The 26,607-nt window shown below is 43.0% G+C and overlaps 1 long non-coding RNA gene across 2 annotated transcripts in view; it reads left to right on the plus strand.

Moving 5' to 3' along the window:
• The window catches only part of LOC148502767 (uncharacterized), a 45,821-nt gene extending 23,927 nt beyond the window's left edge, over positions 1 to 21,894 (plus strand). The window contains exons 2-3 of one of the 2 annotated variants that reach the window (XR_015869976.1): positions 17,712 to 17,896; positions 21,475 to 21,894. This is a non-coding gene — a long non-coding RNA (uncharacterized LOC148502767). Of the gene's footprint in view, positions 1 to 17,711; positions 17,897 to 21,269; positions 21,390 to 21,474 lie in introns of those variants that run through there. The other variant, XR_015869975.1, reaches the window with a different exon arrangement.
• The last annotated feature ends 4,713 nt before the right edge of the window (positions 21,895 to 26,607 follow it).

A 26,607-nucleotide genomic window follows, 5' to 3' on the forward strand; every position in this document is an offset into this window, starting at 1 on the left:
TAGTGAAACTCTACCAGCCACTCCGTAATCATGAACACGTGCCTGTCATAGCACAAAAACAACAACAACCATGCTGCAATGTGTATGACAGCACTACAAAAATACAGCATAGGAGGCATGTTCATTGAGTCCCCTAGGTCTGACAGTGTCAAGGCGATGTATCCAGTGCATCTCCCTCTGCAAGAGCTTTTTATCACGATCTCCTCCACGCACATCCTCCAGGACCTGGTCTATGATGATGTAGCGCAAAGCTGCAAGACTGTGTTTGGCTGCTGCGAAATGTTTAGCAACAGGCTGATCAATGTTCTTGCCACTAATGGCCCCCCTAATGGCAGAACGATGTAACGCCATCCTGTCTCTGAAGGGTCTGATGGTCTTGCCAACGTAGCAAAGCCCGCAAGGGCACTTGATCATATATACTACGTGGGTGCTGGTACACGTCACAGGGCTCCTGATGTCATACCTTCGGCCAGAGTGTGGATGAAAAAAGTGTTTAGAGCTAATAAGATAACTGCACGTTGTGCATCCCAGACATCTGTAACAGCCCCCGGTTTCGTTCTAATTTTGGGTGTTCCCAATTGTGAAATGTCCGTACGCACAACCCAGTCACGCAGGTTCTTCCCCCTCTTATAACAAGACATGACTCTGCTTCGTTTAAAAATCTTCAGATCTTTGTCTTGCTGAATCATGGGCCACAGTCTTTTGACCGTTTTTTTGATAGTATTATCCCTGGTGTTATACCTACGTATCCAATGGATGCAATCTTGTTGAGGTATTGGAGTTTTAACACTTAATGTACTGGATCGTGTGATGTCATTTACTTTGTTTACTGCAGTCTTGAGAATTGTTTTAGAATAACCTCTTTCCAGAAACCGTTCTTTCATCTGTTCAATACTGGTATGAAGTGCTGATTCTTCACTAGTAATTCTTTTAGCCCTTACAAGTTGAGAATAGGGCAAACCTTGCTTAAGGGATTCTGGGTGATGACTCTGTGCCAGTAATAAGTTATTTCTATCTGTAGGTTTCCGATAGATTGAAGTATGGAGTGTACCTCCAGATTTGACAATATTAACGTCCAAAAACTGTACATTATTTTGACTCATTTGGTATGTGAATTTGATTGGACAGTTCATCCCATTAATTTCATCAATCCATCCTCTGAAATTGATTTCAGTGCCAGTCCAAAACAATAGAACATCATCGATGTATCGAGTGTAGAATATTATCGAACTGGTATGTACAGAAGAGAAAAATAACTTATTTTCAGTGAGAAACATGTACGCATTCGCGTACAAGGGTGCAACGTTCGAACCCATCGCACACCCCGTATGCTGCACAAAAAACTCTCCATTAAACAAAAAGAAGTTTCTGGTGAGTGTCAACTTCAATAATCTCAAGAAGAAATTATTTATATATATATATATATGTATATAATTTTTTTTTTTTTTTAAACAAAACATGACCTTTAAATCATTAAGACACTGTGGGCCTGTTTCAGAGCAGCGCGCAATCCGCACACAATGTCGATGTTCACTTAACTGAGCGATTATTTGCAATTCTGGAGACCCCCTATGACGCAGTGTGTACGCACAAAGGTGCTGTCACAATCGATTCAGACGGTATCAGAAAGGTGACGGAAAAGTGATAGTGACTGGGAGGTGGCTAGTAGTGCACGCAAACAAATGTGCCGTTCAGTGGGCGTGTTATGGGAGTGTTGTGGATGTGTCAGTACAAGCAGCTGTGTTCTCAGACGCAGGCATAGGGAGGCGTGGTCAGACAGAGACACTACACCTACCACAGAGCTGGTGCAAGTTTCGCTGGTGCGACCGATAGTGGCGTATGAGGATGCACCAATCGGTATTACAGCGCGCACGGAAGCTAAAAGTCGGCGACTTAGTCCTTGCACAAATGTACACAAGGGAAGGCGTTTGTAGGCCATTTGCATAAAGTCACAGACGGGAGACTGCCAATAGGCGCTGCTCAGTGCCCTTCTGTGTGCGACTTAGAACCAGGCCCTGTTTTCAGCATATACATGTTGTGATATCCGAATGCACATAATGGGCCTGATTCAGTGGTGCCGATGTTTGCGCAGTTGAGGTTGTTTTTGTTACTGCTGCGCATGTGCAAAAAGTCTAGACATCCCTTACTGTGCACACGGGAACCAATATGTGCGATGGCGTATGCATTTGTGTATGACATCGCTATGACTTGAGACATCGTAGGCGATCCATGGGCGTTTCAGGGTGAAAATTGGGCGGTGACCTGAAGTGGATGTAAAAAAGAGGAGGCGTCATGGCATGTTATGGGAGTGTCAGAGGCGTGTTATGGGAGTGTCAGAGGCGTGTTATGGGAGTGTCAGAGGCGTGTTATGGGAGTGTCATAGGCGTGTCATGGGAGTGTCATAGGCATGTCATGGGCATGTTATGGGAGTGTCATGGGCGTGTTATGGGAGTGTCATGGGCGTGTTTCTGCATGCAGCTTTTTGAGGAAGTTACAAGGGAGACTCTGCCCCACAGCGGCTGCTCGAGGAGTAGATGTTGCTACTGATAATGTGCTGTAAGTGGTAGAGTGATCGGAACCACCAGCGCAGTTGAGCATTGCCCAGATATGCAAAGTGGGCACCGCAGGATTTGCTCAGTACCTCGCACAGAAGTACACAAGCTGACATTTGCTTATTTTTGCACTAATGAATTCGCAAGACAGGGCAGTAGTGTGCCCTGTGCCGCTCGCTGAGCACATGATGTCACGCAGGGGCGAGACGGTTTGGTTATCCGCACAGGACTATATATATGTGGCAATCTTTTCCCTTTAAATATATTTTAACCTTACATAGGTTTATATATATATATATATATATATACATAGGGAGGTGCACCTAAGATTCAATCAAACGTATTACATAAAGAAAAAGAAAACAAGTATTCTTATAAAGGGCACTCACAGATTATATCCTTAATGTGAAAAATGGCTGAAATCTGGAAGATTAATTAAAACATTACTTTTATTGAGTAATTTTATAATCGGCTAAATAAATCTGAAAAAAATTATTGTGAACAAAGAATAGTGGATTAAAATTATGACCGTAAACCTCTGTTATGTATTATCTCATAATAAAGTCTGAGATACTCTTATAATTTGTACTATTGTGAACTGCAATATTCAAAATAAAGTCTCCACACACTGTTGATTGTCACTGTCTAAAGTTTATATCGTATATATGTACAAATATATGGTAATAGAGGTAAGTAAGCATATAATAATTACCTCTTATCAATTTCAATCACCAACCTCCAGATATACAGTATAGTAGTGCAATTGCTTGAAGATTGTCTCAGTGAAGATCAATAATAAACTTCCTCTTTATGAGATTATGCTACGTGATAGAAGAAAATGCCAAAAAGCCGTGTATGGCTTTAAAATATTTCAGCCGGCCTGCCCTTTGGTGGGCAGGCCGGGGGGGGGGGGGGTGGCTGCCCAAACGGAGGCGTTCCCATGAGAATGCCTGTCGTTTGTGGGCGGCCCCACTGACATCACAAGTGCTGTCAGTGGAGAGCTTCCGACTCTGTTAGAGCCGAAAGCTCTCTGGGGCTTGCGATGAACGAGACCCTACCACAAGGGTCTCGTCGCAAGCCCGATGGTCAAGACCATCGCGACCATCATCCTGGCCGCTCGCTGTAGCTGTGGGTGGTCACCCACAGCTATGCGATCGGCCAGGAGGCCGTTCTAAAAAAAAAAAAAAAAAAAAGGCCGGCCCTGATTCAGAGCGAGCGCGCTGTCAGAGCGACCAGGTCTGAATCAGGCCCCCAGTGTGATACTAATTAGCATTCACACATCCAGATTCATATACGTAAGCAGTATATCACAGTCAGAATGGTTCACATATCAAGAGGTAGCGTAATCAAGGTACCAAGGTCTGCTGAATTAACTTTATTGTGGTTCAATGTGAAGTTGCACTAAAAGCATTTCCTTCGACATATGTATGAATGGTATGGGCTGGAGAGCATGGTAATTCAGGGCACCAAGATCTGCTGATGGTTTCACAGTCACATATGTTGTAGTTCAATGTGGAATTGAAATGATAGACACCTTTCAGGCATCGTATATATATATATATTGCCATTACGTGTATCACATTCAGGAACACTTCACATAAATATTCTTCATATAATTACAGAGTGTTTATTTATAAAACACATGGTAACAACTGAACAGCATGGTAAGTATAGATGCCAAAATGTGCTGGATTTGCTTTACAGCTGCGTGTATCGTGGCTGAGTGATGCTTCATAGCAATCACACATCCAGCCTCATATAGATGAACAGTAAATCACAGTCATAGCGGTTCACATAACACGAGTTACAGTCTATTAAAAGGAGGAGACGCCAAGCGGCGTGTCCTCACTACCCTCATTTAGAGGCGGCGAGGTTACTAGCACCGGGAAGTACTGCACTGCCCGGAGCATCTTGAGGAAGCTCCGATCGGATGTACAGACTGCAGGGTGCCTGCCTGGAGTGTTCTAAGAATGCTCCTGGCGGCTTTGCAGCAATCATACTGGCTGCAGGGTGTTCCAGGCACCCTGCTAGCCAGACGCCAGGGCCATGGGGTAGCGATGATGCTGCCCACTGGGCCCTGCGCAACGTCACTGCTCGCACACCCCTAGTTATGGCCCTGCCTACGATGGCCATCGCTAACTCAAAACCAACATTAAATGTTCAAATGTTAAAAGACAGAGTTTGATTCCTTTATGCTTTCAAAACCATGATGTGGTCAGTAAGTCACTGCACCCCCCTGCGACTTTCCTCCTGCGCTATACAAACTGTCCTTCTCAGCAGGAGGCTTCCCTTTAACATTAGGGAGACATAATATGGTAACTATGTGAGAAAACGGACAGCCAGCATAAAATTAGCACGGATCAGCTCCATGGAAATATACAATGCAAACTGACACTTTATATGCTAAGAATAAGATATTAGATAAACAATGGACGAAGGAACAAATTCCTGCAAAGGTCCAACATTTTTTCAGCTGAAATCTCCTGCACAATAGCACATACTGTATTGGACGTCAGTTTACCACTTGCTTCCTACATTTTCTAATTTTATTTATTGTGGTTAGAATCATAAGCAAACAACACAGAGGAAATTTGGCCTGATTCAGAGCCGGACGCAATTAGCGCTCGGTCGTCCAGAAAATAGGGGTGGCTATTCAAATCAACCGTTCGCTCTTTGCGGTCTGTTCACGCCTCTAGGTCTGAACGAGCGAACCAAACTTGCGGTTGTTTTTTTAAAAAATACGCCCCCTGGCCGCTCGCATCCTACGTCATGTCCGCTATTTATTAGATTAATCGAGGACATCGACCAGGGTATGAACTGCTCGCTATTCTTGGGGTTGGTTTTTCCTACCACAATTTTGCGAGCAGTTCTGACTATAAAATAACCCAGTGACGTCGTCAATGACGCTGCTGTTTTAATTATGCACACCCATAAAACGCCCGTTTTGACCTTTAAGCACGCCTGCGTTCGGATCTCCACTCCCCGTTTTCAAGCACCTTCCCCCGTTACCACCCACATACGCCTCTTTCTGTCACTCAAATTATCAGGCATTCGCTATTTTGCGAGCACATGAATTTCGACCGCACTGACTGGTTCGTGCATGCGTGTAACGATCCGTATGCATGCGCAGTTGGGCAAACATCGCTCGGAGCGAACGAGCGGCCGCTTACGAGCGGCTCTGAATCAGGCCCTTTATTCAGAGTTGGACACACTGAGAATATCGGTGCTGCGTCTTCAGTCGCATCGGATCTCGGGGTGTCCGGAAAATTACGCTGCAGAGGGCCAGCTAATCTGCGCGCAAGGCCACTGGCTTCGGCACGCCCAGAAAGTGGGACTGATTCCCGGTTTCTGCAACGCTCCCTGCCACCTCGGAAATGCCTACAGCCTGTCAATCAGGCTGTGGCTACCAGGGTACTGCCACCGACATCACAGCTGTATGGTGACACGTCTCCAACACATGGGCAGTGCCCAAAACATTACCCATCTGCGTTACAATCGGAACAGCGCCCTCCTTTGAATCAGCCCCAGAATCCATGGAAGCATTTCTTCTCCCTCCTAATTTACTAGAATCTTCTGAATAGGAAAATTGTAGACATTACCGATAGCCACCAATCAGATTCTATGTATTATTTATCTACTACACTTTAGAAAATAATTGCTAGAATCTGATTGGTTGCCATAGCCACTCTTCTTTCTTAGGGGTCAATTCAATTAGTTGCGGCCGCACTTATGGTACCTCAGGACTCGCACATTTTTGTTTGCAGCCTTGTAGGGCTGCGTACAAAAATCCGTTAGACCGGGATGAGTTCGGGCCGCCACAGAGACGAGTTGCAGTGCCATTAACGGCATGTACAACAACAGCTCGCCCCCTCTCATCTAATTGAATTGACCCTTAAGAATTTTAGTAGATTTTTTGTATAATGTCACTTTTAACACTAGGGGGGTAAATTTACTAAAGTGAGAGATTTCAGAAATGGAGATGTTGCCCATAGCAACCAATCAGATTCTACTTAACATTTAACTAGCAGCTTGTAGAAGATAATAGCTAGAATCTGATTGGTTGCTATGGGCAACATCTCCACTGTGGCGAATTTACCCCCTAGACATCAGTTTTGAGTATGGCTGGCTAATTAATGTTTAAAAGATAATAAAGTTTTCAACAATTACACCAAGGGTTTCCAAACACGGTCCTCAGGGCACCCCAACAGTCCAGGTTTTAAGGATATCCATGCTTGACCACAGGTGACTTAATTAGTACCAATTTGATTTAATCACCTGTGCTCAACTATGGATATCTCTAAAACCTGTACTGTTGGGGAGCCTTGAGGACCACGGTTGGGAACCTCTGGCTTACACCAAAATTAAAAAGCTTCTCAAAAGAAAATGTAAAACATTACACAAAACTAATATATGAATAATATTTTTTTAATTTGTCAGTACTTGCCCATATTACAGGGATCACTCTGCTGTCAGTGCCTGCCCATATTACAGGGATCACTGCTGTCAGTGCCTGCCCATATTACAGGGATCACTCTGCTGTCAGTACCTGCCCATATTACAGGGATCACATTGCTGTCAGTGCCTGCCCATATTACAGGGATCACTGCTGTCAGTACCTGCCCATATTACAGGGGTCACTCTGCTGTCAGTGCCTGCCCATATTACAGGGGTCACTCTGCTGTCAGTGCCTGCCCATATTACAGGGATCACTGCTATCAGTACCTGCCCATATTACAGGGATCACTGCTGTCAGTGTTTGCCCATATTACAGGGATCACTCTGCTGTCAGTGCCTGCCCATATTACAGGGGTCACTCTGCTGTCAGTGCCTGCCCATATTACAGAGATCACTCTGCTGTCAGTGCCTGCCCATATTACAGGGATTACTCTGCTGTCAGTGCCTGCCCATATTACAGGTATTACTCTGCTGTCAGTGCCTGCCCATATTACAGAGGCCTCTAGCTACTCTGCTGTCAGTGCCTGCCCATATTACAGAGGCCTCTAGCTACTCTGCTGTCAGTGCCTTCCCATATTACAGGGATCACTCTGCTGTCAGTGCCTGCCCATATTACAGGGGTCACTCTGCTGTCAGTGCTCCTGCCCATATTATAGAGGCCACTAAGCACTCTGCTGTCAGTGCCTGCCCATATTACATGGACATCTAATCACTCTGCTGTCAGTGCCTACCCATAGTACAGGGGCCTGTAATCACTCTGCTGTCAGTGCCGGATGCACTGGGACGCCTGCATTTCGCGGACCACCCCCCACAAACAGCACTTCCTGTCAATCAATCTGCAATGGGTCTGTGTAGTCACTGCGATTGCAGACCCCATCGCAGCAACCGGTTCGCACATGAGCACTGCCCTATGTAACTAGCAGTTCTTACCCAGCATCCCTGTGTAGTGTTTGTTACTGAAGAAGTTAATCCCTCCCCTTGATTGGTTTAACTATCTGCTCTGGATCTCCTTTTGGCACAGACTGAACCATTGCTCAGGTTATATACTCATGAGAATTTCCAACAATTTTTAAAAATAAATTAATTATCTGACCTTTTTATTTTAGGACAGAAATAGTGCAATAATCTGAAGAAATCATTAATTTCTATAAAGGCTGTATTCAGCACCATGGACAGTGAGCTTGGCTTTGGGGCATACAGTACACGACCATGGTAACGTATGTGCAGACAGTACTTTAGTCACATTGGGTCTTATTCAGAGTTGAACGTAAACGCAATTCGCGGCTTTATTTTGGGCCGCAACTTGGTTTTTATTAGTGCGTATACGCATCTTTTATTCTGGCAACTTGCACTTGACCCCTAAAATGGCTGGGACGGGGATTGAAGGAGGCAGCCTAAAGGCCTTATTGAGAGTTGGACGGTATTGCATAGCCGTAGGGAGCAGCTGTGCAATAACATACAACTAATATGCTAAAGCAGCAGGTGGCATCTGGTGTAATTAGACGCCTCCTGACTGCATCCCAAGGCGTCCTAAGATGCAGCATCTGATCTTCTGCGAGACCATCGGCCATCTGAGTGACCTTGAGCTTACTCAGATTGCCCCAATCAGCTCCATAGCCGAGGCCAGGAAGTCTGCATTGGGAGACGCAGACCCTGGCCTGGTCACGGCTACAAAACTGGGGCGACATGCTCTTGTTTTTGTAGAACTGACTCAGTCGCCACCCTCGATCTGGCCCCCTAACGCAATGCTGCGGCTTGGGGGAACTGCAAGTGATCTCGCAGAGAGACATGCACAGACCAGCTACTGCACACGCACAGGTCTCTCACAATCGGTGTTTGCGAACTACCCTGAATCAGGTCCTAAACAGGGTGTGTTGAAGCGAGAATCGTCGACGATGTCCAGCAAACTTTAAAAATGGCTTCAGTTTGGAGGGACATGATTAGGGAGGTCGATTTTTAGCCTAAAAATGGCCCGGGATTGAATCCCGGGATTGGAAGCTTCCAATCTCTGGAATTCGGGATGGGCCTCCCTAGCGGTGATTAGGGAGGGAGCTCAGCTCCCTTCTTAGTCACCGCTCCCAGCTCCCCTGGCTGTGTGCAATGCAACAATATTGCACGTACAAGAAAAGGCAGGCGCAGGGCTTTTGTGTTGTGTTATGCCGGGTGTTCAGCGCCCCACTGCAAACTAGTGGCACAAAAAAAGGCATGGCCTCACAAGTAAGGAGTGTGGCCACACAATAGGACCCCAATTCAAATTACACCAGATAGTCTTATTCACATTGCACCGCATGTAGAGCCCCTGATTCACATTACGCCACATAGTAGTGTCCCTTATTCATGATGCCGGCGCTCGGGAATCAGAATCCTAAAGCCGGCATCCTGACAGGGTCACAATCCAGACAGAATGAGGTAAGTATAGTCTCCTTTCCCTACCCGTAACTATCCCTGCAGTCTAGAGCTTACCCCCTCTACTGCCTAAACCTAAGCCCCCTACCCCAGCAGCCTAAACCTAACCCACTCTTCCTACTGCCGAGCCATGACCCGCCCCCTAGTGCCTAACCTGGCGGTCAGGATCATAACTACATCCTCACATAATACCACAGTAGTAGTGCCCCTTACACACAATGCCACACAGACACACAACACTGTACTGACTTGAAGCCTCGCCACCGTCTGACAGCTCCTTATGCTCAGCACTATGGGACAGACATCATGACATCTCTCCCTACACACACTGCAGGAGCCAGACCTCCGGCTGCAGGCGCCCGCTGGTGTCTAATTCTCTCCAGCCCGCATGGCGCCGGCCCTGAACGTGGTATTATAACTAACCAGTCAGGCAATAAAATGACACATTGGTGCCAAATTCAATTAGACGTGAAAAGCCGTAATCCCTCCAAAAAGTTTTGCTTATTGCCGCATTTTGCCTGTATGCGTCTTATCTCCAAATTCAGTTCCAGGACGTTTTGCGCGTATGCGGAAAATCAATGCACTGTAACAGGCGGAAAAGTATCCCCAATGAATGGCAGGCGGCAAAAAGTGCAAATTCTCTATTTTGGGGTGCAAATGTGCGGAAATGATTCAGAACCCTTTGGACATCCCTCCCAAAGGACAAATCAGTAAAAAAATATATATATATCTCAGAACACCCCGTAAAGACGTCATTTTTGGGGCAAAAATGAAAAAGGTGGAGGGACACGGATAAAAACTAGCAAAGTAGGTTTCTTGGGGGGGGGGGGTGCTGTTTGGATGGGCCAGGTGTTTTTAGGATTAGGTGCATGCAGCAGGTGGATTTTTCTATTTTTTTAAAAGTGCACTTGTGTATGTTTTTTGAATGGTGCTTGTGTGTGTTTTTTGAGTGGTGCTTGTGTGTGTTGCTTGAGTGTTTTTTTTTTTTTTTTAATTTTGGTGTTTGTTTTTTTTTAAAAATTGGTGTTTTTTTATTTATTTTTAATTTTGGTGTTTTTTTTTGTCTGGGTTTTTGGTGTGTTTTTTTGTGTAGTTTTTTTTGGGGGTGTGTTTTGTTTATTTTATATTTTTTGGAAAAAAAAACGGTTACTTCGTGTGCTTTGGTGGCCGTGTATTATGTTGTGGGCCCCAAATTTGACTGGACTATTTATTTTCACCAAAAAAATACTGTTTTATATAATTCTTCACCACTTTTACAAAAAAAGCTTCTAGAAAGCTTTTAACACAACTTAAGGGCACAAAGTACGTTTAGGGCTAACAGTACACATCTGTAATGATTTCCAGTGTCAGAGCGTCTTATTTTGGGGTACAGACTGATTAACCCCTTTCTATTCAGTATTTTCTGCCTGTTATACATTCGCCAATTTGCGTTTTCACCTATTCTGCAATTGAATAGGGCGAAAAGCGGGGACGCGCATGCCGCGAATTCGCGTCCCAAACAGGCGAATGTGGTGGAAAGTACAACTGGCGAAAAGTCAGTTACTTTTCACGGCTAATTAAATATGGCCTAAGTGTGATACATTCATTGCGAATACATAGAAATTCCAAAACACAATTGTTATGTGTAACACCCAGAAAACAAAGCAACGTTATTAACAGAAAAGTAGATTTAGCCAATAATTATTCATAATGAAATGATCTGATAGGACCTCATGCCAAGAGATGTCTCATTAATCAAGTCATGTAACCTCACGTTTTGATAACAATCAGTTAAAACGGCCTAAACGCAGAAATACTCAGCATGACGGAATATTGAATGTTACACGACGGGATGTAGAAATGTCTCTTGTGGAGCAGGTTAACGCTTATAGGCTAACATCCATTCATTTGGAAGGTTGTTTGATAATCGATCTGAAACAAGATAGGCTGTAAGGTAAAAATCTATCAAAAAGGTCATATCTGACACTACTGAACTCCCTCCAGGAAACAGACAGCATTAATGTTACCATGAACATAAAGTTCCAAATGAAATCAATATATGAAATGCTACCACCTCCAATACACTATCACTGGGCAGACAATTACTGTAAGTATTTTTATCCATGATAAAAAATCTTTATTACAGTTCCTTATTGTCAAGATCCGTGTCCTTATACCCACTAATGCTTATAGCCCTTTAAAATGAACTTTATAAATGAGAAAGTTTGATCAAATTCCTGTATGTAATCTAGTGTTCTCATCTCCTGGAATATATATTGAAGCACAAAGTACATTTCTCCGTTATCTTATACTTTAATATAACTTCTATTACTTTATCTGCTGTTTATCAAACTATGAGATATACTACTGTAAGTTACAGATACCAGCAAACCTCATATTAAACATCTGCTGCATATTTCACCCATATTACCTATATCATAAGTTACATTTATGGGTCTGATGCCGAGTTGCAGGCAATGTTCATAGAGTTGAGAGTATTTTTGGTACTGTGTGCATATTCCTAAAAACTGATAGGGAGTAAGCGTTAAACAGTGCGTATGCACAGAGCCACGGCTGCAATTCAGATGCACCCAATCAGAACTGTGCTGGGCATTTCTGGGGGGTGGCTTATTCAGACGCACGGGGATGATCTATCATGTGGGCGTGACGGTGACTTGATTGCTTACATTGGTAGCCATACTCAGACGGAATATGTGCAGCTGCCATAGGGCTGGTGCAAGTTTCGATGGTGCGACGGATTGTGGTATCTCAGTCCTTGCACATTCAGGACTGGAAGGTCGACACCAATTGGTCGACAGTTAATAAGTCGAAACACAAAAGATCAACATGGGTTTAGGTCTACAGGCACAAAAGGTTGACTTGGGAATGGTTGACACTTTACTTATTTTTTTTTAGGGTTAGGAGGGTTAGGCACTAGGAGGAACGGTAAGGGTTAGGCACTAGGATGGACGGTTAGGGTTAGGCACTACCAGCGACACTTAGGGTTAGGCACTAGGAGGGACGATTAGGGTTAGGCACTAGGATGGATGGTTAGGGTTAGGCACTACCAGCGACACTTAGGGTTAGGCACTAGGAGGGACGATTAGGGTTAGGCACTAGGCTGGACGGTGAGGGTTAGGCACTACCAGCAACACTAAGGTTTAGGCACTAGGAGGGACGGTTAGGGTCAGGCACTAGGATGGACGGTTAGGGTTAGGCACTACCAGCGACACTTAGGGTTAGGCACTAGGAGGGACGGTAAGGGTTAGGCACTAGGAGGGACACTTAGGGTTAGACACTAGGAGGGACAGTTAGGGTTAGGCACTACCAGCGACACTTAGGGTTAGGCACTAGGAGGGACACTTAGGGTTAGGCACTAGGATGGACGGTTAGGGTTAGGCACTACCAGCAACACTTAGTGTTAGGCACTAGGAGGGACGATTAGGGTTAGGTACTAGGATGGACTGTTAGGGTTTAAGCACTTACCACGACAGTTAGGGTTACACACTAGGAAAGACGGTTAGGGTTAGGCACTAGGAGGGATGGTTATGGTTAGGCACTTACCACGACGGTTAGGGTTAGACACTAGGAAGGACAGTTATGGTTAGGCACTAGGAGGGATGGTTAGGGTTAGGCACTTACAACGACGGTTAGGGTTAGACACTAGGAAGAACGGTTAGGGTTAGGCACTAGGAGGGATGGTTAGGGTTAGGCACTTACCATGATGGTTAGGATTAGACACTAGGAGGGAAGGTTAGGGTTTATGCCCTTACCCCTGACAGTTAGGGTTAGGCACTAGGAGGGACGATTAGGGTTTAGGCACTTACCACGACGGTTAGGGTTAGGTACTAGGAGGGACGGTTAGGGTTAGGCACTAGGAGGACCGGTTAGGGTTTGGGCACTTACCACGATGGTTAGAGTCAGGCACTAGGAGGGACTGGTTAGGGTTAGGCACCAAGGGGAATGTTAGGTTTAGAGTGAGGATTAGAACAAATACAATGTGTTGACCATTCCCATGTCCACCTTTTGTACCTGTCGACCTACATCCATGTTGACCTTTTGTGCCTGCTTACCTTTTGTCCATGTCGACCCATTGACTGTCGACCAATTGGTGTCAACCTTTTAGTTCGATCTACTATACCCTACCCACACATTCAGTCGCATGCTTGTACACCAGGGAACAGGTTCATACTAGCATTTGAGACTGCTGCAAAAGACACTAAAGCAGTTGCAGCAGCGTGCAATGCAGAACCATGCTCTAGGCATGCAGTCTCACTGCGAAGATATGCTAATGATTGCAATCACAATGCCGTCACATCCTAATATAAGGATGCCCCCTTTACCTTACACATGTCCGTGATACTTAGCAAGACTGCAAAACCATCGGTAACATCGGGTACAATTGGAGCCTCACGCACACTTGCACAAGGTCTGACCTTACTCAGGAATTGCTAACCTCATCGCACACAGTGAGAGCCCGAGCTGTGTATGGCATCGCAGTGGCTAATTTATGCACGCCCCTGCAACGGCGTTCAAACGCACTGGCACGCCTGCATTTCGCTGACCACCACCCCGGTCACCACCCCTCAAACGGTACTTCCTATCAATCACTCTGCAATGGGTCTGCGTGGTCACAGATCGCAGTGAAGTCCTTGCGCACTGCGATGCATACACATATGCAGAATGCAACATTCAGCTGAATGCGTGCGTAATCGCAGTTGCGATCGGTAGTAAATCAGGCCCTCTATATACGTACTATAAACTGATGAATAAATGGAGTGAGTTTAAAATTGCCTATTATGCCACAATCTGCAGGCATTGCCATTTGTTACATTAATGTGTAATCAAAATAGCGTCTTACCGAACAAGTTTCTTAATGACTGATCTCTATTAGATCGGAAAGCTATTTTACAATCTAATTTTTATGTTAAACTGAGTGGATCATCATTTTAGAACTATACGTAACCAGCAATTAACACTTCAGAATATATACTACAGTGTTGTTTTCATAAATATGTCATTCAGATATCAATGGTGTCCACTTCTAGTAAATGTGCCAAAATGAAATAAGAGAATGTACTGTTTACAGCACATGACCAGAAGTTTATCAGTTGGGACAGGCAGTGAAAAAAATCCCCAACAACTAAGTGGTTAACGGTGCTGTGACCCTGTTAACGCACAAATCCGTAAACTTTTCACTGATACTATGTCAACGCCCGTTATCTCGGGTTAACGACTAATTGAATATACTTGGGCGATAAAGCCCAAGGCTACCTCCCTTTATCACCCCATTAAGTTATCGGGGTTAATTGAATTCCCTGTTAAATGTGAGGAATCTTAGAATTATTATAACTATTAGAAGAAACAAAAGTATCGTGGCATTGATTTAGCCTTTTCATCGCCAGTCAAATATGATAAATACTGTTGTAGGATCATAATGGTAATAATAAGACAATGTGATGCCTGTACATCCTATTAATAACTCCTCTAATTATTGGGTATAATAAAAGTTACAGATAATTTTACCACGTGGGAAAATGATGAAACGCGTGACATCTCAATCGCGGGGGGCGGGGCGGGGCTTAGTGTCAGGGGCAGGGCTTAGCGCTGGGGGGTAGCGGCGGTGGCTGGTCGGAGCATGCGCGGGGCACTACTCACGGTATTTTTTGCGAAAATACCGTGACTAGAGTGCGGAGGGGATTTGCAGGGACAGAGCTTTCTCGCAAGCTCTGTCTCTGCAAGGGATTTGTAGTAAATCCCTGTGATATTGCCTGAATTCGCAATGCGAATTCAGTCGATAATATCACACTACAATCTGCATTACAAATGCGGATTGTAGTAAATAGAGCCCTACGTACCTAGAAACCACCCTGACAGACCGATTCCCACCTATACAGGCCGAAGTGGGAGCGGAGCTAATACGACAAGTCCTGCCCCCATATCCTCACGGGGCCTAAGATACCGAGGTGCCCGCCCCCATTAGCAACCTGCAGCATCAAAAGTCATGTATGTGTACTGTTTTGGTGTGTATATATGTGTACTGTTTTGGTGTGTATGTATGTGTTAATGTGTATATATGTGTATGTATTAGGGTGTATATACTGCATGTGTATGTATGTGTTAGTGTGTGTGTATATATATATATATATATATATATATGTGTGTATATACTGTATATCTGTATGTGTTAGTGTGTATATATGTGCATGTATGCGTTAATGTGTATATGTGTTAGTGTGTGCATACTGTATGTTTATATATGTTTATGTATGTTTTAATGTGTGTATGTTAGTGTGTGTATACTGTATATGTGTATGTGTAAGCGTGTATGATATATATGACATGTATATATTATGTGTGTGTGTTTATTAAACAAACACACATAAAGAGTATTGTGATAGAAGCACAGTTGAAGTGCTAAATGGAGTGTACATTTGTCCAAGGTTTTTGACTTATAACTTTGAAACTCCCAGGAAAAGTCTGAATCTACTTTTTTGGATTTTTGGGCTTTAAGAAATTGCTGGATAATGGGTCCACTCCTAGGGGTGTGGATATGAGAAGAGAAGGAGGGCTCCATCCACAGGGCCATTTCAGGTGTTGGGCCTTTCAGCCTGAGAGCAGGCTGATTAGTGATTGCACCTGGAAGAGGCTCCTATAAGCTGTGTCAGGGTTTGGATCAGACGGGCTAGGATTTTTTTTTTTTTTTTTCATACTGTACAATAAAAACTAGCTGCAGCTAGCTTGCATGAAAACCTGGACTGGTGTGCTGTTTCCTGGCTGCTGTGTGTTTGGAGGTGTCCATCTACCCCAGGACCTCCTACACGATCCTATTACAGTGTGTGTATATTTCAACTATTAATAATTTTAATTGGTTGGATTCGCCTATCAAATTTACATACAAATGTAGTACAGAAACCATTAATTACTTGGATGTTCAAGTCTCTCTCAAAGAAGGAGTACTCCATACATCGGTTTTCTCTAAGGACACGGACCGTAATACCCTGTTGGTCTCAAACAGTTTCCATCCCCCTGCATTAAAGAGGAGTCTGGAAAAATCCCAGATGACGAGGGTGGCACGTATTACTAGTACAGTGGGTGAATTAGACCAAGCGTTAGATCGTATCATCCCCAAATTTAGACAACGTGGGTATGATCAACATATATTACAACAGCAAAAACAAGAGGTCTTGTTAATCCCAAGAGAACAACTTTTATCTTCAAATCCTAAGGAAGAGAGGAACACTAGAATTCCGTTTGTTACTGAGTATACTTTAGCGAGCTCAGTCGTATCGAAAGCTGCCAAAGCATTGTGGCCCATTATACGCACAGACAAAGATTTACCATCACTCCAGGACAAAACCCCATTAATTAGTTACAACAGGGGAAGAAATTTAAAGAACATTTTGATGCGAACAGATATTACACCACTGTTACAACCTCAGACAGGAACATTATATAAGAAACCAGGCTGTTACAGATGTTCGTCATGCGTAACGTGTGGTTATCTCGAGCCAGGTCCACAGTTTAAACATCCACACTCGGGAAAATATTTCGATATCAGGCATGTGTTAACATGCACTACCAGATTTGTGATCTATCTGCTGACCTGTCCCTGTGGACTTAGCTATGTTGGCCAACTACCAGGATGTTTAAAGAACGCATGGCTTTACATCGTTCTTCAATTAAACTTGCCTTGCAAGGAAGACAATCCGATCAATCGGTAGCACGGCACTTCAAAGATGCTAACCATCAACTTTCAAGCCTCCGTTATAAAATAATTGACCACATACCCCCCTCACCATTGGGAGGAGACCGGGCAAAAAAGTTGCTCCGGAGGGAAGCAAAATGGATCTGTATACTAGAGACCATCCACCCAAAGGGACTGAACGATAAAGTCGTCTGGTCGGCTTTTATATAGTAATGGACATTGCTGTGTTGTTCTTTGCACTATAATATTGATGTTGACCTGAATGTACATTTTGATGTGGGTGCATACTTAATATATTTGGATATAGTTGCTCATACATTTATGTACCCACATATACATCGTGAGGCTCAATAAGGATGTATCATCTCTTTTGTATAGTAGATGTGGCTCTGCTCTATAGATGATACTGGTGTGGGGACTAGCCTTTGTTTGTGCAGTTAATATGATGGAATTAATGGCCGTACCCAGATCACATAGCCTTTGGATCCATTATTAGATAGTATGTGTCCCTTTTTGATGTGTTTAGTTCTATAGATTTAATGTTTTGCATTAGATAGTATTTTATGTTTTATGTGCCACAACTTAATGTTTTTATATTCTTCTCCCTTCAGCCGCGGCGCCCGTGTATGTTGCCATGGAGACGGAGTAACCAGGAGCCGATAGCGTCCCTGGGTACGTTCCCAGAGTACCTTGCAGCGGGTCACTGTTTGATGACGTCGCAACTTCACGGCGCCCGGTGAACAGAGACACGAGCTCACATTTCCACACTATTACCATTAGAGGTATCTTATATAAGGTAAGCACGTTTCACTGCTTGTTTCTTTACACCCTGATGACAAGGCCGTTCAGGCCTTGAAACGTCGGCTTATATGGAATAATAAATTTCTTCCTGTTTCTATGAAGTCCGGATGAGTGCCACCTGCTTCTATTTTTAGGAAGTTTGCTGGATATATATATATAGTGATAGAAACACTGGAGAAGTTAGGGATGGCGTGTATATGTGTCCCAGATTCCTGTAATATGTATTTTAACCCCCAGGAAAACTCTGTTTTACAAACAGATTTGAGGGTCGGCTTTTGGTAAAAGCCGGAGAATGGGTCCTGGGGGTGTGGATGTGAGAGAGAAGGGAGGGCACCATCCACAGGGCCGTTTCAGGTGTTAGGCCTTTCAGCCTGAGAGCAGGCTAATTAGGGATTACACCTGGAAGTGGCTTAATATAGCTGTGTAAGAGTTTAGATGCAGTGTCTCACACACCCTGGTGAAAACAGACACTGAGGTTTTGTTCAGAGACACTAGGACCTTTTGAAGTGCTGTGTTTGTGGTGAGGCAGTAGGCCTTGCCACTTGTAGAGAGGAAATTATTTGTCTAGTCAGTGCCCAGCCGGGCTAGGATTTATTTTATGTTTGGTTTATTTGACTATCGGAGTTGCACAATAAAAACTGGTGCTGACCAGCTTGCATGAAAACCCACGACTGGAGTGCTGTTTCCTGGCTGCTGTGTGTAAGGAGGTGTCCACCTACCCCAGGAGAGGGACCCCTACCCCGATCATATCACAATATATGTGTGTATTAGGGATGTGCAGGCTCGGATAGGTTCGAGTTTGCACATTGAGTTCGGATTTTTCCCTCCAAAAAAACGGAACTCAGAAAGAGGCAAAACGTCATCTTGCATGGACGAACATCATCATTCCTGGACTTTTGTCCAGGAATGATGATGTTCGACCATGCAAGATAACGTTTTGCCTCTTTCTGAGTTCCGTTTTTTTGGAGGGAAAAATCCGAAGTCAACGTGCAAACTCGAACCTATCCGAGCCTGCACATCCCTAGTGTGGATATAATATATATATATATATATATATATATATATATATATATATATTTATATATATATATATATATATATATATATATATATATATATATATACACACACAAATGTAATATCCTGTGTTTGTCCCTGACTGTGCTGTACTAGATCATGAATTTTAAAAGGAAAAAACTCCTTTTTTTTGCTAAAGTCAATAAAATCTGGGCTAAAGATTCTGATCCGACCTCTATGTTCAGCAAGACACGCTTTGATTTCCTGACCACTTTGGCTGATGTAGCTTAATCCACAAGGACAAGAAAATAACATTAAAACTGTCAGTACTGTAACATTCAGAACAAGGAAATAATGTTCCCTATAATGGGATGGCAATGTTTTTCACCTTTATGATGGAATTGCAACAAATACATGAAAAATGCAAGTCGTTTTAGACTTTATTAATACAGCTGTACCAGTATCATTGCTAAAGCTCCCAACCCTTTAAATATAATAATAAAAAATATCCTGCACTATGAAAGTCCTTATATACACACAAGTAAAATCACTGTATACGGTTTTCATGCTTTTAAATTGTGTTTCATTTTATATGTTTTTCTAGGAGGCATTGTTACTGATCTGCTGATTTCTTTGGAGAGTTACAGGAGGCTTTTATTTATTTTTTTATAAATATAAAACATATATGACAATTATTTTATCAGTGGTGACCAGTAAGTTTTAATTTTGCATAATACTGTATCAATATCTTTGATAGTATTTTAGAAAAGGAGTAGGGTCTTTAAATCAATGGGATCACAACAGTCTTGCGGAGATCCATCAGTAAATGGTTCTGTTGAGTTTAAAAGATTCAGCACCATGTAGTGCAGGGTATTAGGGTTCTGGTGGTAAATCTTCGAGAGCCTGGTTATTAAATAGAACATTAGGGTATCAGATTAAGGGGCTGATTCTCAGTCACACATTGCTGTAGTCCCGTCTGTGACTTTATGCTAATGCTAGTACCAGCCACTCCCCTTGCGTCTGACTGTGCAAGGACTGAGACGCCCACTTCGAGTGTCTGTAGACGCTGTAATACCGCCTGGTGTGTCTTCAGACGCAACCATTGGTAGTGCCATCAAAAATTGCCCAGCCCTCTTGTAGGTGCACATTTTCCATCAGGGTATGGCTACTAATGTAAGCGATGAAGCATCTGTTTACACAACCAGGTCAGCAACACGCCCGCGACACTACCGTAACACACGCATAGGACGGTCCATCTCCATACATGTGAATAGCCACCACCCTGTCACCGGCCAGGAACGCCCAATATATTTTCAATATACTTCTGCGTGCATGCATCTGAAATCACTACTGCGCCTCTGTATGATCACAATCAGGACACGTGCGTTTTGCAAGTCAGATATACAGTATGCACGGTAGCAAGGAAATCGCTCAATGGCGTAAGACATCGTCATTACCTGCATCGTATGGTGCGTACACACGGTACGATCCGTCAGCAATAACGATATCGCTGACTGATTGTCCTGCACCTTCCTGGTGTGCTGGATGATTGTTATCGATCATCCAGCACACCACCAACCCACGTGTGACTTTATAACGGATGCAATTACTGTAGCAACACAATTTGTTATACAACAACCAAAACAGATTTCAAAGAAGTGGAATAGTTTTCTATTAGATTCTTATAATCATATTATAGCCGCAGGGCCGGATTGAGGGCCACATGGGCCTAGAGCTGAAAATGACCAAGGGCCTATTATGAGAAGAGAGGAGGGGTGACCAGTGCTGTGAGAGTGTGGCCAGTGCCATGTGGGTGTGTACACCTAATATACTCTTTGCCCCAATGTCTCCGTTAATATGTAAAAGAATAAAAATGCTTAATTTTGTGAGGTATATAAAATTGTATTTCTATGACTTATGATTTATGGCTGACCGTGTGGAGAGCAGATGGCCAGTCAACATCATGTTGTCATGACAATGGGCCTATTTTTATGTGGAGGCCTGGAGCTGTAGCTCCATCCGCCCCATTGTTAATCTGGCCCTGTATAGCCATCTCTAATGGTTCAGCGTTATATTTCTCTTTATCTTCACAAGTGATGACAGCAATTCTATTATCTGCTTTTTCAACCAATATAGAGGATCTTTTACAAACACAAAATTAAATATTAATATACTCTTGCTTTAAATTACTCCAGACAGGCTGTTTAACCTCAGACGTAACCATATTGACATACCGTACTTGTCTAATGAAGTTCAGCCTATAACTGTATCACTGTAATTATACCCTTATTTCTAACTTGTTGCATCATTTTAGTGATTGAAAATCTAGTTACAAACATTTATATTTATAGGGAACATCAAAGACTGTTACTTCTATGGAATTAACCTTCGCTAGAACAAAATCCATCTCCCAAGCTTGTGTTATTAAATTTTCATTTACAATAATTTTTGTTAAGTCCTGTAGTCAGAATTCCAAGATAATGTATATTAGATTGTGAGCAATCAGCTGCTCATCAAGAAACTTTCTAAATCTTTTTTGCTTGGCTTAATTGGAAGGATTTATTCCAGCGGGAGCCGCAGCTATATGGGGCTCGCTAGCAATGGCAGGACTGCAAAGCCGAGAGGTACGTACCCAGAGCTGTGGATCATTTATTGCTGTATGCCGCTGTGCTGTTACTCTTTTTGCTGGACTGTCGTATTGTGCTGGAAACCCCGGAATCTCTGGAGTTGCACAGTGGAGAGTACATCTCCTGGGGTCTCCTAATACTGTGACCCATATGAGTGACCAACAATAAACAGGCGTCTTATATGTGGGTACAACTTGGAGCCTTATAGCGGAAAAGAATTTGTGACTTTATGCTATACTACTGCAGCTAACCAACATAAATCTGCATAAACATTCCGAAATTGGTGCATGAGATGTGTTTTTTAAAATGAATAACTCACATCTTCTAGGAGGAGTGATATATATACAAGTGGCCATTGTTTAATTTTGTTTCATGCAAAGGGACATACAGGAAGTTTTAAAGTGGATGATCAGTAAAAGTATATTAACGTATTATATGCATTTTTATGTTGTGATTCACTTGTTGTAAGTCTAAATGTATTTTTAGGACAATAATTTATAAAGTCATTTTTATTCCAAAAACTGGCACCTTGCTTATTCTTTCTACCATATCCAATTATAAGTGTAGGAGTAAAATGATCGTTTATTTGATCTGAAATTCATTTGTAAGGTTAAGAGCGCAAAACTATTGTCTGTAAAATATCACAAATATGAAAATGTTGTACAAAAAGCACATAAAACAAAACACATAAAGGACAAATGTTCTAGATAATTTGTTTAAAAAAAGTGTTCAGTATAATCTCCTGTAGATTTTGATAAAAACACTTCTTTTAGGTCTAACAAAAAAACAGGGACACACCCCAACTTACAACTCAGCAAGTGGGGAGCAATAAGAAGCCAATTAACCTACCCGTATGTTTTTGTTTTATGGGGAGAAACTGTAGCACCCGAGGAAAACCAGAATACACCAACTCCACACAGTTAGAGCCGTGCTGTGCTAACCATTACACCATCCGTGCCATACATGCAATGGGCTATGAACCCTGACGCTTTCCTAGACTAAGTGCTACAGTTTAAACAACCTGTGTGACTACACTTTAAGGGAGACATTGAAAGAGACTTAAGTCAAACGCACTGTAATGTGAAAGCTAAAGCCATTTAAAGTATGTGCAATCCGCATGTAGAGCTAGGCTTCCACTTCTGCTTAATGTCACTTTTCATTATAGAAAACTAAAACCTTAAATATTTACAGAGAACAACATGATATGTAAAACCAGAACACGTATTTGCTTGTCTCTATAAATAAAGAAGGCAGATTTTAGTTATAAACTATGTCACTTATAAAATAAGTCACATTGAACCATTCCATATCCACCACAGCAGCTACCTGCAGAAAGAATCAAACCTAAATAACATGTATTTACATAAAAACTATTAATCACTGGCTCGTTAATTACTTCATCTTTGTCATTCTGTGTTGAATACATAAATTAATAATTGTTTTTTGTCAAATTAAAAACAATAGCTAATATTACTATGTTAGGCAAAATCAGATGAAGAAAACGACCAATCACTGTTGCTTTCCGAAGGACTGACCTCGAATTTAAAGTGTTGTGACAGAATTTATCATGCTGTAATCACTTACCATAATATCCACAGAATAATCTGGTGCCTGACTTTCAAAAGTGGCTAACAGATTTTTTTCTTCTTTAAAAAAAAAATATTACTCTAATTGGGAAAATTATAAAATGAAAAAAAAAAAGTTGCAAAATATCCCTTTGTCCAGTAAATAAATAAACTAATAATAATAGATAAAATGTAATATATCATCATGACACAAAAATTTGTTTTTTTAGTACAAATATGCAGTACTGTACATAGTTATCCCATGTGATTTAAATGAAAGAGAACTTGCTACATTACAGATAATTAGCCGTTCCCATAGTGTAAAAAAAATTTTTTTGATACATGGTAAAAAAAAAAAAAAATCTATATTATTTTGTCTTGTAGAAAGCAAAGAAAATCCACTGTTGCAATGGTCGTAGCTCTTCCACTGCCCTCTCGCCTGGCACCTTGTCTCTTCTCTTGATTCTTCCTCCCATGTGAGGCTGTCCTCTCTCCCCTAGCACTGTTCTCTGATTCCACCTCCTTTGGATCGGTTTATGCCCCCTGGATTCGATTCATTCTTTCCTGACACTGTTTAATCTTCTTCCTGGCTTATATTAAAACAAAGATAAAGATTATATTATAATATATGTGATTTTCAAACTGTCTGTCACATGGCACTTGCAGGGGTTCCACAGGTTGGTTGTCCAGGATGATATCAAATTATTTATGATCAACGTCATAGGCCAAACCAGTGCTGGTGGCAGCCTATTTATAATATATGTGAACAAACAGAAGCGCAACCCTGACCGCCACCACATACCTGACCCTAAGGTGGACAGGTACAGTCAGCACAAGTTACTTCATTTAAGAAATGTTTGACATAGGGGTGTCGTAAAGAAAATGCTTATACTATAGGGCGCCATGATTTAAGAAAGTTTGTGAACCACTGTATATTATATGGAGTTTACTTTTTTTCAAATGTCCTCTTTTCTAAGCACTGGAAAACATTTTTCTCTCTGTGAATAAATAAACACAAGTCAAACAAAAATAAGAAACCTTGAATTACCCCCCCCCCCCCGCAAAACAAAAATTAACAACTGTTGCAAACACTAACTAACTTATGCTGGAATATGTAATCTGATATTTAGGCACATCATATTATATGGTGGGGATCAGTATGATTTACCGCTGGCCAAATGGCGACAGCGGAAGCCCGGCAGAGATGAGGATCCCGACTGCGCTAAAGGTAAATATAAACTAACCTAACCCTCCCCCTTAACCCTAACCCTCCTTTAGTGGTGCCTAAGCCTAACCTCCCCCCCAAGTGCCTAACCCTATCCTCCCCCAGGGGTGCCTAACCCTAACCCCCTCCCCCTAGCCTAACCCTAAGTCCCCCCCAGGAACCACTAACCCAACCCCCCCCCCTTGTGGCTGTCCGCGCCCGGCTTACCTTCGATCAGGATGCCGGACTCCCGGCGTAGGTAAATTGACAGGCGTTGGGATCTCGATGCCTGTCATTTAACCCTTGCCGGGATTAGACGGTCGGGAAGCCAGCGGTCGGGATTCCGTCCATTGGGCTTCCCGACTGCTTCCCATATGGTGCTATTATATTATATCAATTATAATTAGGCTAACCATACTGTCTCTTTAAACCAGGACTCAAGTGAATTACACAAGTTCTGTGGCTGATTAAAAAACCAGGTGAAATGCAGGCTTGTAGCCAGCCAACCACAGAACCTGTATAATTCATGTGTCGCAGTTTAAAGGTATAGTATGGTAAGCCTAGTATTAATGGGAGGACAGCACAGGTACACCTGAGGGAAATCGTGTTTCCAGTGGTCTATGCCTTATCTTAGATACAGCTCTGGGCGTAGAGAAGTCTGCTAGAACCTTAAGCACCAGTCTGACAATAAATAAGGTTCCTTTATGACCAGCTGAGCGATTAGGAGAGAAATAGTAAACTGCACGGTGTTCATAGACGGAAGAGAAAAAACGACGTGTACTTTTCCAGCATGTACCCAGGGAGTCTCCCTCATAAATAAGAAGGGACAGGGAAGACATGTTCCGCCGCAATGGGAAAATCAAGTTGATTGAGGGCGAGAGAGTAGAGAGAGAGCAGACATGACGTTTGCTCTTAGTACTTTACTTGCTAATATTCAATAAGAAAAATTGGGCAAAACGAATGGAAAAATGCAGGAGGACAGGAAGATAAAGCTAAATATTTGGTAAGGAGCTGCAGTATTGCACGTACAAAGCAATATCTAATAGTTGTTTGCGATAGGAGAGGCTCACTTTGTCAGCCTGGGTTATAGACTTTTGGTGGTTTCAAGGACCAGTAATCTGCTTCTGCTGGACACTCATGCTGGTGCCTGTTGGTCAAACACTCAATTGGAAGTCTCAGTGTTGCATCAACCAAGCTACTTCATCTACACCCAGATCCGCTGCTTATGGATAGTGCGTGTATCCAGGGCCGTAGCTAGGGTAGTGCGGCCGGTGCCAACGCACATTGCACCGCAGGGCAGGGGGCGCTGTTTGGGCCTGTCAAATTTCTGTTTCTTATCATTCTCACATGTAGCTTCCTCTTATTTCATCCCCAGCATCTCCCGGCCTCCCCTATCTCTTTCCTGGACCTTCCCCATGAGGCCATGGCCCTTTTTTGGGTGCATTATGTCCCTTTGAAAAATGAGTGGGGCGCCAATGCTCTTTCTGGCACAGGGCCCCAAAAAGTCTAGTTAGGGCTCTGCGTGTATCTGCTGGTTGAGTCCTGACCACTGACTTTCCATATATAAATCAGGACTACTTGCTAGTGGTTAGAGAGCTCAAGCAAGGTACTGAGCTCAGCACAGAAACAGTCCTTATCACTTTACACCCTTGCAGATAAAGCTGTAAGCCAGCTCCTTGTCCCTTTAATCAGTCCCTACTGATTCACAATGCATGAGGAACATTTGGGTTCATAATCTTTTTATTACGTTACACCCAGTGGCAGGGAATGTGCTTCCCTCTAGGTCACCCCCAATCCACCCTGGCTCCACGATACCTGGACTGGGATATTTTATCTTTATTTAAACTACAGCGAGGACGTTTGTCCCTGGAGTTTGTTGCCCCCACCAATCCAAATGTGTCTTCCCTGAGGATGGGATGCAGCACCTGGGGTAGCCGTTCTTCTCAGAGCTCCCAGGAGGCAACTTGTTCCCTGTGTTACTTTGAAATCAGTAGGAATTATTGGAAGTGCAGTCAGTGCACCAGGAACTGGGAACTGTCCAGTACTAATGGGAACATGAGTGTGACATATCACTGATGGCTTCCAAAGTTCCAACTATATATGCTGGAGTTTTAAGTTAACTGTTGATAAGTTAACCTCACCCAGAGTACGGGATTCTGTGTTAGCATGAATAGATGCTTCATGCAGTCTTCACCGTTAACACCTTCAACATCAACCTCCGCATTCGGATGTAGTCCTGCATCCCTTCAGTGGGAATCCCATTCAGTTATATGTAACAGGTCCAGAAATGACA

The sequence above is a fragment of the Taudactylus pleione genome, unplaced genomic scaffold, assembly GCF_031769625.1.
Source record: "Taudactylus pleione unplaced genomic scaffold, aTauple2 ptg000484l, whole genome shotgun sequence".
NCBI classification, from domain to species: Eukaryota; Metazoa; Chordata; class Amphibia; order Anura; family Myobatrachidae; genus Taudactylus; species Taudactylus pleione.